This window comes from Antechinus flavipes, chromosome 3 (assembly GCF_016432865.1).
Source record: "Antechinus flavipes isolate AdamAnt ecotype Samford, QLD, Australia chromosome 3, AdamAnt_v2, whole genome shotgun sequence".
NCBI lineage: Eukaryota > Metazoa > Chordata > Mammalia > Dasyuromorphia > Dasyuridae > Antechinus > Antechinus flavipes.
In genome coordinates, this window is record NC_067400.1 from 580,482,293 (window position 1) to 580,497,244 (window position 14,952).

Here is a 14,952-nt window from a genome sequence, read left to right on the forward strand (position 1 = left end):
AACCACCACCTCCTATTTCCCCTTCCTATATAAAAGCTCTTTTTTGTGTGACTCCTCTTTATGAGAAAATTTGCACCATTTTACCTCTTCTTTCCGCGGTTCCCCCCTGTGCATCCTTTTTTCTCACTCTTATATTCTTTTTTTTTTGAAGATCATCCCAACATTATCAACTCAGACCTATGCCCTCTGTCTGTGCAAATTCCTTCAAGCTGTCCTAATAATGCTAAAATTCTTTAGAGTCATATGTATCATCATATTATACAGAAATATAAATAGTTTAATTCCACTGACTCCCTTATGATCACTCATTCATGTTTACCTTTTCATGCTTCTCTCTCTGTGTCTCTGTCTCTCTGTCTCTGTCTGTCTCTCTGTCTCTGTCTCTGTCTCTCTTTGTCTCTCTCTTTCTCTTCTGAGACAATTGGGGTTAAGTGACTTGCTCAGGATCACACTGCTAAATGTCTGAGGTCAGATCAGGTGTTCCTGGTGCCAGGCTGATGCTCTATTCACTGTACCATCTAGCTACCTCTTATGCTTCTTTTGAATCTTCTGTTTGAATGTCAGATTTTCTATTCAGCTCTGACCTTTTCATTAGCAATTCTTGGAAGTCCACTATTTTATTAAATATCCACTTCCCCCTTCCCTGTGATATTTGAATTGTTTCTTTCTGGCTCCTTAAAATATTTTTTTTCTTGACTTAGGAGTTATGGGATCTGTCTATAATATTACTAGGGATTTTTATTTTGGAATCTCTTTCAGGAGGTTATTGGCAGATTCTTCCTGCTTTTGTTTTATTCTCTATTAATTCAGTCTTTAATGATTTCTTAAAATATGATGTCTAAGACTTTTTGTTGTTGTTCTGGATTTCAGTTAATCCAATAATTTTTAAATTGTCTTTCTTTGATCTATTTTCTAAGTCAGTTGTTTTTCTAATAAGATATTTCATATTTTTTCTTTCTTTTGACTTTATTTTTATTGTTTCTTGAAGTCTCACGGAGTCATTAGCTCCCACATTTCCAATTCTAATTTTTAAAGAATTATTTTCTTCAGTGAGTTTTTGTATTTCTTTTTCCACTTCACCTATTCTACTTTTACCAAAGTTCTTTTCTTCAGTAAATTTGTATACCTCTTTTACCATTATGCCAATTCTATTTTTAAGATGTTATTTTCTTCAGTTTTTTTTTTTGCTTCTTTTACCATGCTATTAATTCTCCTTTCATCCTTTTCTTGTATCACTCTCTTTTCTTGTCCCAATTTTTCTCTACCATTCTTGTCTCTTTCTTTTTTTTATTTTTTTTATTATAACTTTTTATTTACAAGATATATGCATGGGTAATTTTTCAGCATTGACTCTTGCAAACACTTCTGTTCCAACTTTTCCCCTCCTTTACCCTCTCCCCCAGATGGCAAGTAGACCAATACATGTTAAATATGTTAAAGTATATGTTAAATACAATATATATATATACATATTTATATAGTTATTTTGCTGCATCTTGTCTCTTTCTTTAACACTTCCAAAAATTTTTGCTGATCATAGATCTGATTAGCATTTTTAGTTGATGCTTTGTTTGTAGCTTTTCACATTATTGTCTTCTAAGTTTATGTCTTGGTCTTTCCCTACCACCACAGTAGCTTTTCCTAATCAGGTTATTTTGTTATTGTTATTTATGGTTCTAAATGTACTAAAATTTGTACTGAGAATAGATAATTGGGTCAGGATCCCATAGATCAATAGGAGTCTCCTCTGCCCCAAACTGTGTTAGCAACTCAGGGTGGGAAGGGCAGGGGATAAAACTAGGTCACTTTGGTCCCTGACCAGACTCTGTTCCTAACTCTAAGATTCCAGGTTTAGTGCTGGTTCTAGTAAAAATCTGAGGCAAGATTTAAACCCAAGACTTCCTGACTAAAAAATGCTCTATCTACCACACAAGTTTGTGAGCATGTGGGCCTACAAATATGGTGCAGGAGGAAATTTTTTTTTTATTTTGAGTCTAAAAGTCTTGATTTAGGGTTAGCTAGATGGTGCAATGAATAGAGTACTATCCCTGGAGACAGGAGGATCTGAATTTAAATCCAATCTAAGATACTTAACAAACTAGCTGTGTGACCCTGGGCAAGTCACTTAACCCCAACTATCTTTCCAAAAAAAAAAAAAAAAAAAAAAACAAACACAGAAAGTCTGGGTTTGACTCCCAGTTATGCTATTCCTTCTTTTGTGTCTTTAGTCAGTCACTTCCCTCTTCTCTGCCTCAGCTTCTCCCCTGTAAAATCAGAACATTGGCCAGATAGCCTTCAAAGACGCAACTCTAAAACTTGTTTGGGTGGAGTAGACCACACCTGGCAAACTGTAGGTGATCTCCCCTTCCACAATATTAATTTACTCTACTAAAGATAAGAGGATAAAAATCAAACGGAGAGGACTGGGCTCATAGAGCAGATAAGCACCAGCCCTAGGATGATGTTTTAAAATCTGGAGTTATAGCTTGGTGTTAGAGACTGCTGTGATCACCCTTGGTGACATTGAAGAAATCAGCTTATGTGCCTGTTTGAAACCTTTGTTATCTTCCATGCAAATCTGATTTAAGAGTAAAGTCCTGGTAGTGAGTTCCATGTCACTGGAGATCCTCAGCTAGAGACTGGAGAGCACCTGCTTCAAATGTTGGAGACGAGACTGGCTGCTCAAGGACAGTTTGGATTAGAGCAGGAGGCTAACCTGGAATGGGTAACTTTAAAAACCCAAATGCATTTAGCTTCAATGATTTAATAGATAATTGATGATTATTTGATTAATGATTAAATTAAATAATAAAATATTATTTAATTTAATAATTTCTATATTATATAATTTAATTATGTATTAATTATTATTAATATATAATTGATAGAATATGGAATTCAATTGCTATAATTTTCTTTGTAACTCTGTGTATTTTATTTTGTGCATTTAAAAACATGATTCTGAGAAGGGGTCCATACACTTGAGCAAACTGTCCAAGGAATCCAGGACACACAAAATAGATAACACTGAGAGCTGTTGAGGACCTTAGCTTAAAAAGATCAAGGTCTCCCACTGCATCCAGGGCCATCTCCTGTTCTTCTCTAATGCTGAAATTTCTTGTTTGTAAAATGGGTGTTTTAACACCATAATATTTCATGGTACTATTTCAAGAACAATGCTTTATAAATCTTATATATGTGTATGCACATGTGTATATACACGTATATATGAACAATATGTATATATACATAATGTGTACATGTGTGTGTATGTTTAAACTTTAACAGTTCACGTATATTACATTTAATATATATATGAACTGTTAGTGTTCAAACATTCTTTATTCTAATTCCAGCTCTGAAATTCTTGTTCTAAAGGCCCTCCCAGCTCTGATATCCAGTGATTTAAGTCCCCTTCTTCCACTTTCCTCCTCATTCTGACATTCTGGGATTTAAGGCTTCTCCCATTACATAATATGTTCTAAGGGCCCTTTCCACTCTTGATATTCTCTGTTCTAAGGTTTCTAGCTCTGACATCCTATATTCTAAGATGAATTCCAGCTCTGATGTTCTGTGTTCTCAGATTTCTTCCAAATATCATGTTCTACAATAGTATATTTGTATGATACAGTCTAGAATTGTCAACAACTAAGTCCCTGTGATTTTTAAAGTGGTCTTTGAGAGATGACAGGTAGAAGAAGAAGAAAGAAGAAGGAGGAGGAGGAGGAAGATGAAAGAGAGAAGGAGAGAAAGAAAGAAAGAAAGAAAGAAAGAAAGAAAGAAAGAAAGAAAGAAAGAAAGAAAGAAAGAAAGAAAGAAAGAAGAAAGGAAGGAAGAAGAAAAAAGAAAAAAAAGAAAAGAAAAGAAAGGAAGGAAGGAAGGAAGGGAAAGAGGAAGGGAAGGAAGGAGAAAGGAAGGAAAAAAGAAGGAAGGAAGAATGGAGGAAGGCAGGGAGAAAGAAAAGAAAAAAAATCATTTTTGCCTGCTTGGGAATTACTTTAGTCATTTATCAAAAAATGGGCTGAAATAACTGCCAGGGAAGAAAGAACTTTAACTCCAAGCTACTGGAGATTATACCCAAAGTTCCAAAGGTTAGAGAAAAATAAATAGAGGGCCATTACTTAGAGTCATTGAGAAAACAGGGGAAGAATTAAGATCTGTTCCTAATCATGAAGCATCATTTTGTGGGATTAAATGGCACACGTTCAAATATTGATCTTTCCCCTTGCTGCCTTTATGACCCTGGGCAAGTTGCAATCTCTGGACCTTCAAAATGAGGGGATTGGGTTAGTTGAGTCCATGGTCCCTTTCAGCTCCAAATCTATGAGACTGTCAAAATTCGTAATTGTTAAAGATTAGTGAGAAATCTTTATACTTAGATATACCTAGAGTATTTATGTACCTGTAGTCCTTGTCTAAGCTGTTTGGGATATTTTGATATAATACTATGGTATTACTAGCAAATCCTTGAATAAAGAGTTATATTTTTATAGTAAAATCTATTTTGAGTGGAAAATATGTTTTCATTTTTCAGATGAAACCTATCTTTTGGGGGGTGGACATTGTCTATCTAGTGCCTACAGTCTGCCTAGTATCAGCTCACGCAAAATGGGGTGTATGGGATGTTTAGGGAGGATTAGCACCCCTGATATGAGAGTGTTGAGCCCTTTTCAGGCTTCTACATCCACCTTTTGCACCCACCTGGTACCCAACTCTCACCTGTGGCTCCAAGAAGCTATAGCATACTCAGCTTCCCTCCACATAAAACCGGCTCACTTTGGGGGCTAAGCCAGGTTAAGGATAAGCAATGAACCTGAAACCCTTCAATGAGTTAGGGTGGGGCAGGGATGTCTACCCCAAGCATAGGAAGACTTCCCCTAGTGAAATGGGCAGATGAGAACAATGTGTTCCAATGTCCATGAAGGCAGCGGAAGCAGGTGCTGTGGATTGAGTACAACTTGGTTACACATTGAAGATAACAAAAATATCCACTGCATTCTGGGCCATCGCCACTCACCCTGACCTCTGTCCTGCCACTGGACTTCTAAGACCCTGGAAAGAAAGTGAGACTGAAGACTTAAATCCAATTTATGGGGAAATTAAAAGACATCACCCATTGTTAAGGGACAGGTCAATTCTCTGAGAGCCTCCAGAGCAGTGGGTTATAGCATCTGAAGGAGTTGCAGGGCAGCCTTTGCTGACACAGGTGTTGAGGAAATGAGATAAATTGGAGGCAGAGGGAAGAGGAGAGAGAGCTCAGACAAGGCAACGGCCTCTCAGTCAGAGAGGTCAGAGAACAGCAACTGTCTCTCAGTCTCCTTGTACCATCCTCTCACAAGAGGAGATCCATTCTGGGTTGGATCTCCAGCAGCCACTGTCAGGTGGCTCCCATGTATTCCAACAACCCACATCATTTTACTATTTGTGATGTCATTTTGGTCCTCTCCAAGTACAAATGATGATGATGATGATGATGATGATGATGATGATGATGATGGTGGTGGTGGTGATGGTGATGGTGATGATAGTGATGGTGATGGTGGTGATGGTGGTGATGATGATGATGATGGTGGTGATGGTGATGGTGATGATGATGGTGGTGATGGTGGTGATGATGATGATGGTGGTGATGGTGATGGTGGTGATGATGATGATGATGATGATGGTGATGGTGGTGATGGTGATGGTGATGATAGTGATGGTGATGGTGGTGATGATGATGGTGGTGATGGTGGTGATGATGATGATGGTGGTGGTGATAGTGATAGTGGTGATGGTGATGGTGGTGATGGTGATGGTGGTGATGGTAGTGATGGTGATGGTGGTGGTGGTAGTGATAGTGATGATGATGGTAATGGTGGTGATGATGATGATTGTAAAGGGCTGAAACTTTGAATAGGTGCTCTTGAATCAAACAACCGAGCACTATTCAACAATGGCTATTAGCATATGTTTGGAATTTCTCTTCTCACAGTTAATGCTGTCTCAATATTTGGGGTTATGAGAATTGTAGGTAACGATTAGAGGATGGGGTGAGAGAGGCAAGAGAATTTCACTTGACCACAGGATGAGGAGGAGAATAGTGTGGAGATTCTGGACTCTAAAATCAAGGAGGTATTCTTGCTAAAACTCCTGGCAGTTTTGTCCATCTCCTTCACTTCTCCCCCTAAAGACCAAGGACTTTTGCTTATCCTAACTCTGGCTGATCCTGAGGCCTCCAGGGAGCTATATTGGACTTTATAGATGGTGATGGTGATGGTGATGATGATGATGGTGATGGTGGTGATGATGATGGTGAAGATGATCCAAATTGTAGACACAGTTAGGAGGAGAAAATCAAACCACTTGTGGCCCTGCCTTGAAAATCTACAAGGAGGTAGTATCAGTACTCAGCCTGACCAGTGAATAATATTAAATATATGAGTAGCTGCTTCCTCAAATGTAAAGTTCTGTTTCCTCTTTACCATTTGGGATAGCCTTCTTCCCTATTCAGACCAATTGTCAGAATAGGGCTGGAGCCAAATTCCCTTATTGTTGCCTGGGGGCAGGGAAGTGGGGAGAGGGAGAACTCGGCAGGAGATTTGATTGTCCCCATGTTATTCACCAGATTTAGAGATAACAGGGTGAATCCAATGATCCAGGTCACCAGATCACTAAGTCCAAGGAAGACTAGCGTCTGAGCATGCATGTTTTAGCTCAAAAGGGCTATTATTCATGAGAGGTGAGGGGACAGCTGCATATATTATCTTATCTGTGGTTTTAGGATTGTCAGGAGCCTTGTACAGCCTGCATCCCTGGGGTCTGTCTGTACTAGATGGTCCCAGAACAACATCTATCTTTGTCTATTCAGATAACAGATTGCCTTGCGAACTGATACAATCTCTCTTCTTGCCTAACTAAGATTGAGTATAGAGATTAAAGAAGGGATGCTGGAGCAAGGGCAGGTGCCTCATTATCTCCTGGCCTTTTCCTACTGATGACCTCCATAGCTTTCAGTAAAGCAATGAGTCTCTGTGTAGAATATAGACACAGACACACACACACACACACACACACATAAACATACACATGCATACATACAGAGTTGCTGTTCAATCATTTTAGTTATGTTCAATTCATCATAATCCCATTTGAGTTTTTCTTGGTAAAGAAATTGGCATTTTTGCATTTCCTTCTCCAAATCACTTTACAGATGAGGAAACTGAGACAAACAGGGTTAAGTGAGCTGCCCAAAGTCACACATCTAGTGTCTGAGGCTGGATTTGAACACAGGTCTTCCTGAGCTCTCTCTGAACTGTGCCACCTAGCTGAGCCCCCCACACACACACACACATATTTCCTCACCTATGCATAAACACAGTAAAAAAGTTGAATTTCATAAAAATTTTTTGTAATTCTTTTTTCTTTCTGGATTTTGAAATTATGACTAATAACATTCATATGGGAAATCAAAATTTCTAGATTTAAGTTCCATGGAAAGACATTTTAATTGTATGACAGGTCATTTCACTGAGTCTCACTTTATTTATATGTAAAATGGGGGACAATCAAGAAGGCTGTCTTGCAAGGCTGTTGTGTGGAAAGAACCCTGTAAACTCTAAGACATTGGGTAATTGTGAGCTTTTATTGTAATTTATAAGCATTTATAAGCAATTAAGATTGCTGCAATATGAATAGTACTAGGACACTTGGAAATCAGCAGCTAGGTTTTGTTTTTTTTGTTTTTAGAAATCAACCAGTAAGTCCCCAGAGATTCCAGACAAAATCCATAGTGGAGGGGTTTGCTTTCCATGGTCCTGACCGAGCTCTAAGACCTCTTCACTTTGGAAAGGATGAAAAGTCCTCTTGTGTCTGAATGAATGCACAATTAAGGGATCAAGAAAAAAACAGATACTCAACATCCAAATTCAAAGTCAGCAAAACTAAAAGAATTCTTCCTCTATTTTTTCAAGAAATGAAAAGGGATCACAAGAGGAAATACATGCTGAAAAGATAAACAAATTTGAGAAAGATTTAGACAAACAGATCATGACCAATCTCTATGGGTTCCTAAGGGAAGCCTGGAATCTCTAGGAATGTCCCTAACTTGGGAGGGATGTTGTGGAGAACAACTCTGGACTAGCTTCATGAAAGCATCCTCAAGTTCTCAGGGATCCCACCAGACGCAGGATGTTGAGATGCTTGGATCTGAGCCTGAATCCTGTTAGATTTCATTTTTTGAATTTTCTTCTCTTTTATCCCCACTTCCTGGCTTCCTTCAAGTCTCCACTTATATCTCACCTTCTGCAAGAAGGTGGATCTGCTTTAATGTCAGTGTTTGCTCTGTTCATTATTATGATTTTTCCTTTATGTATCTTTTGTACATCATTGTTTGCATCATCTCCCACATTAGAATATAAGCTCCTTGAGGACAGGGTCTGTCTTTTGTCTTTTTTCATAGCTCCAACTCTCAGCATAGTGTCTGGTACACAGTAAGCACTTAATAAATGCTTGTTGACTTACTGTTAGCAATGTCTGCCCTTAAATGTTTCACCAAGAATTCATTCAGACCTTCTTCCCTCAGGCTCTCTTAGTATCTCAAAGTGATCCATGTGCCAATCAGGCTAACCATATCTCATGAGCACCTTCATCTCCACTGACAACTGTCCTTCACTTTGTCCTTCTTACTTTTATGTGAGTGATCACAGGTACCTTGCAGTAGCCCATAGGTGCCCAGCATATGTTGCCATTTTTCCTTGGAGAATAAATTCACTGCTGAAAAAAAATGAATTCATATAAGTTTGGGCACTTCCTGACCATGACAGTTGCAAATCTATGCCATAAGATGAAGATGGTAATATCCATACCTTCTTCTCTGGTTCAAATAAACTCAGCAAACATTGTCACAAATGCATCATACTTATAATAGAAATATGAATCATACTATTAGTTATAGCAGTGTGGTGTAGTAACTACTAAGTAGACTTTGGAGGCAAGAAAATTTGAGTGCTTCTGACACATTGTGATTGGTATCCTAAGGCAAATTAACCTTCCTCAATGCTCTAAGCAGCTGTAAGAGTCAAAGAAAGAGAATTCTTGTTCACCTTTATCAGTGGAGGGAGTTTCCACACGGGGAATTCCTCATGTCAATGAAATAAAAAATCTAGATGATTCTGACAAAAAAATACATACATTATATATATAATGTATACATTTACAGTACATATGTATATGAAATATACATCATATATCAATTTATATTGTGTATATGACAAGAAATGAGTAAATTATTATTGTTATTGAGAGTTTAGTATAATATAGCAAAGTACAACAGAGAAGTCATGTGTTGTAGTGAATGGAGACAATACTGGCCTTAGTATCAGGAAATCTCTGTATCCCACTTTTCATACATCTTAATTTTCAAAGTCTGTTTTCCTACCTGCAAAATGAAGACAATGGTACCAGTGCTAGGATCACAGAATCTCACAAATGGAAGAGATTGGAAGAGAACTTATTGGACATTCAATCCAAATCACTCTGCTCAATCTCCCCACAACATCATGGGCAAATGGACAGGAAGCCCTTGCTTGAAGACATCTTTTGAAGGGGGATCCACGAAACTCTTGAGGCAGACCATTGCACACTACCTGCCTTATGGCTAATAGTTGTGTAGTCCCTATCAAGTCATTTAAGATATATTATTATCTAAAGTACTTGAGAAAATAATATAATTATTAATAAAAATTACTTGCCACCACTATCCCCTTTCCAATAGTAATCAAAGAAACTTAGTGGCACAGTGATTGGTGGTGGGTCTGGAGTTGAAATACTTGAATTCAAATATGGCCTCAGACACTTGTTAGCTGTGTGACCCTGAGAAAGGCACTTAACTCTTGTTTGCCTCAGGTACCACAACTATGATAATAATAGCACCAGTCCCCTAGATTTTTTTGAGGGTCAAATGATATAATATTTGTAAAGCACTTAGCATGTAGTAGAACTTAATAAATGTAAGTTCTCTCTTTTCCTGTCCCTTCCCAATTTGGTATAAAAAATTCTCAGTAAAGGAGACCACTCTACCAATGCAGATCTGTGCCTGCTCTGGCTGGCTTAAAGAGTTTCCTAGGGCATTGAGTGACCTGTCCTGATTTATGGGACCCCAGATTTAGAGCCTGAAATGGCCATAGAGCAATAGTATTAAACTTAAATAGAAACCTGAGGAATCTTGATGTCATCTTAGGTTCATTTGAGCTTTAGGATTATTATTTCATGGACCCATAAACCCTTAGAAACTTCAGTTTCCTCATCTGTAAAATAAGAAGATCCCTTCTCCTCTCCTACAGAAGTTCAAATTCTACATTTATTAATTGTATAATCTTGGGCAAATCACGACATAGTTCATAGAGAGTTAGACTTAACATCAGAAAGATTTGGATTCAAATCCTGCCTCTGATACTTAATAGTTGTGTGATCTGGACAAATCATCTAACTTTTCTGAGCTAACTACTGGGCTTATATACCAAAGAGATACTAAAAAAGGGAAAGGGACCTGTATGTGCCAAAATGCTTGTGGCAGCCCTGTTTGTAGTGGCCAGAAACTGGAAAGTGGTATATGAATGTTATGGAATATTATTGTTCTGTAAGAAATGACCAGCAGGATGAATAGAGAGAGGACTGGTAAGACTTACATGAACTGATGCTGAGTGAAGTGAGCAGAACCAGGAGATCATTATACACTTCAACAACAATACCATATGATGATCAATTGTGATGGAAGTGGATATCTTCGACAAAGAGATCTAACTCAGTTCCAATTGATCAAGGATGGACAGAAGCAGCTACACCCAGAAAAGGAACATGGGAAATGAGTGTAAACTGTTTGCATTTTTGTTTTTCTTCCCAAGTTATTTTTACCTTCTGAACCCAATTCTTCCTGTGCAACAAGAGAACTGTTCGGTTCTGCACACATATATTGTATCTAGGATATACTATAACATATTTAACATGTATACGACTGCTTGCCATCGAAGGGAGGAAGTGGAGGGAGGGAGGGGAAAAGTCAGAACAGAAGTGAGTACAAGGGATAATGTTGTAAAAAAAAAAAAATTACCCAAGCATGGGTTCTGTCAATAAAAAGTTATTTTTAAAAAAAACTTTTCTGAGCTATATTTTTTTCATCTGTAAAATGAGACAGTTGGACTTGATGACTTCCAAGTTCCCTTCTGGAATTATGTGCCATTTTTGATCCTATTCTCTCTCTGGACCTCAGTTTCCTTATCTCAAATGGCTACTGAGGATTTTTCCAATGGTAGGTCAACAGATGCTACTATCTATTACCTCTTTCATGCCTATCTGAGCTAGTTGCTTCCCTTTCTGCTCCCTTCCTGCCAAAGGTGACAGAGAGAAGTCATTTCTTCCTGCTTCTTCTATCTCCTGGCCTGGACTAACCGTAGCAATGGACCAGAAACATCTTTCTATCAGATCCTTTCACTGGTCCTCTTCACTGAGCTACCCAACTGACTGAGAGGACCATACCCTGAAGCCACAGCCCTAGTGATATCAATACCCAACCTGGGCCCATTTTTCAATGACTAATAAACTCCTACCTGGTCACATCCTGTATCCACTAGTTCTGAATGTCTGACTATGATTATTCAAATCCTATTCTCCCTCCCCTACTGCCCACTCCAAATTCTCATGCCTCCTCAAACCAATTTCCTCCTACTATGTCCTAGTCTAAAGTTGCCCATTACTTCCCACTATGCTCTCTGTAATGCTTGTTCTGTAGGTAACAAATTCACTTTCTTTTTTAAAAAAAAAATTTCCTCTAATTACATGTAAAGACAATTTGTAATATTCTTTTTTTTATTACAGTTTTTCCCTTTTTCCCATACCTCACCCCTCCCTAAAAGAGTAAGCAATTATATATAGGTTATACATGTGCAATCATGCAAAACATGATTTCCATATTAGTCACGTTGTGAAAGAAGATATATACCAAAAGAAAAAAACAAGAAAAAAGAGGAAAATAGTCTGCATTCAGACTCTATCTATCTATCTGTCTATCTATCTATCTATCTGTTCTTAAGGTGGACAGCATTTTTCATCATGAGTCAATTCCAAAGGATTTGTCTTGAGTCACTGTATTGCTGAGAAGAGCTAAGTCATTCACAGTTGATCATCATATAATAGTGCTGTTACTGTGTACATTGTCCCGGTTCTGTTCACTTAACTTTACATCAATTCTTATAAGTCTTTCCTTTTCTGAAGTCATCCTGTTCACCATTTGTTATGGAACAATAATATTCCTTTACATTCACCTACTACAATTTGTTCAAGCATTCTCCAAGTGCTGGGCATCCCCTTGATTTACAATTCCTTACTACCACAAGAACTGCTATAAATATTTTTGTACAAATGCGTTCTTTTTCTTTTTTTGTATCTCTTTGGGATATGGACCTAGTATAGTTAACAAAGCTGGAGAAAACCATGATGATTGGGTATACTATAAATTTATTTATTCATTTTAGAGTACTTTGTAAACTTTAACCTACTATGTGAGTTTGAGCTATTATTATTATCTTTGTTTTAAAATAAATGGAACAAATGGAATTCCTTTTTAAAATATCTTAATAATTTTTTTTAAAAATAGCTTTTTATTTTCTTTATTTTATTTTTAGTTTTTTATTTTCAAAAATATGCCAGGATAGTTTTCAACATTCACCCTTGCAAAACCTTGTGTTCCAATTTTTTTCTCCCTCCCTTCCTCCCACCTCCTTCTTTTAGAGAACAAACAATCTAATATATGTTAAACATGTGCAATTCTTCCCACTATAAATTTGTGTTGCGCAATTTCAACTCACTGCAGTAAGACAATTTTTTTATACTGTCCTAACTGATTCAGCAGCAGTTAAGTGGCACAATGGATTGAGTCCCAGCTTTGGAGGCAGGAAAACTCATTTTCTTGAGTTCAAATCTGGACACTTAGCTGTGTGAGTCACTTAACTGTTTGCCTCAGTATTATTATCTGTTAAATGAGCTGGAGAAGGAAAAGAGCAAACCATCTACTATAATGCCTAGCACACAGTAGGTACTTAATAAATATTTGTTGAATTAAATTTGAATCAGATGTGACTAATCAACAACACAATAGGCATTTTAAACTCAACATGTCTAAAACTAAACTTATTATATTCCCTTTTTCTTTCTAATTCCCTTATTGCTGTCAAGGGTGCCGCCATCATTTGTGAACTGATTCAACTATTCTGGAGAGCAAATTGGAACTAAAGGGCTGTCAAACTATGCATACCCTTTGTTCCAGCAGTGTTTCTATTGGGGCTTGTATCCCAAAGAGGTCATAAAAGAGGGGAGAGAAACCTCATATACAAAAATGTTTGTAACAGCCCTTTTCATAGTAGGAAAAAAACTGGAAACTGAATGGATGCCCATCAGTTGGAGAATGGCTGAATAAGTTATAGTATATGGATGTAATGAAATATTATTGTTCTGTAAGAAAAGATCAGCAGGATGATTTCAGAGAGGCCTGGAGAGACTTACATGAACTGATGCTAAGTAAAGTGAGTAGAACCAAAAGAACATTGTGCACAGCAACAAGATTATATAATGATCAACTCTGATGGACGTGGCTCTTTTCAACATTGAGGTGATTCAGGCCAATTCCAAAAGAATTGTAATGGAGTGAGCTATTTGCAGAGAGGAGAGAGAGGACTATAGGGATTGAATATGGAGCACAATATAGATTTTTAATTTTTTTGTGTTGTTTGCTTATTTTTTCTTTCTCATTTTCTCCCCTTTTGATCTGATTTTCCTTGTGCAGCATGATAAATATGAAAATATGTATAAGAATTGTACATGTTTCAACACATATTGGATTACTTGCTGTCTAGAGAGGAGGCGGGGAAGGGAGGGAGAATAAATTGAACACAAGGTTTTGCAAGGGTGAATGCTGAAAACTATTTTTGCATATATTTTGCATATAATTATCATTAAAAAATATATCACCATCTTCTCAGTCCTCCAAATTTGTGACCCAGTGTTACTTTGACTACTCATGCTGCCTCACTCCCATGTATTTAATATTTTGTTAAGGCCCTTCAATTTTACCTTTGTAATATCTCTCACACTTTCTCTCCCCTGATGCTTCCACCACCCTGGTTCATGCCCTCTTTGTCCCATGCCTAGATTGCTGCAATAACCTGATGGTTGACATCTTTGCCTCGAGTCTTAGCCCACTCCAGTCCGTCTTCCACTTAGCTGTTAAAGTGATCTGACCATGTCACTCCAATAAACTCCAGTGGCTCCCAATCATCTCAGAGAGCAAATAAAAAAATCCCATTTGTTATTCAAAATCCTTTGTAATCTTCTTCTCTCAGTCATTCTAGTCTTCTTAGAATTTACTCCCCATCATGTATTCTTGGATCCAATGACACTGGCTTCCTTCTGCTCTTTGCACAAAACATTCCATCTCCCACATGATGCTCTCCATCTCCTGGCTCAGCATAGAGCCCAAGTTCTACCTTCTACTTTCCCAATTTCTCTTAATTGTAGAGCTTTCCCTCTGTTAGTTATCTTCAATTTACTTTAGCTGTAGCTTATTTGTCTCACCCATTCATCCATGAGATCCTGAAGTAGAAAGATTATCTTTTGCCTTTCCTGCCACCATTCAGCACAGTGTTTAACACATAGTAGATACTTAATAAACATTTATTAAATGACTGATTGACTACCTGACCAATTGTGAATAGAGCAATAAAGTCAGAGTCAAGAAAAACCAGCTGCTATGTGCCAGCGGTGAAGGACCTCCCTTGGCTGTCAACCAGGGCACTTACATTCCTGATAGCCCAGTCCAGCACCTTTGGACACCTACTCCTCCCTGAACACGACTCCACCCTCTCCTATTGGCCCTGCCCTTTCCCTACTTCCCTCCCCCGGTTTCAGAACTGGGGTGGAACA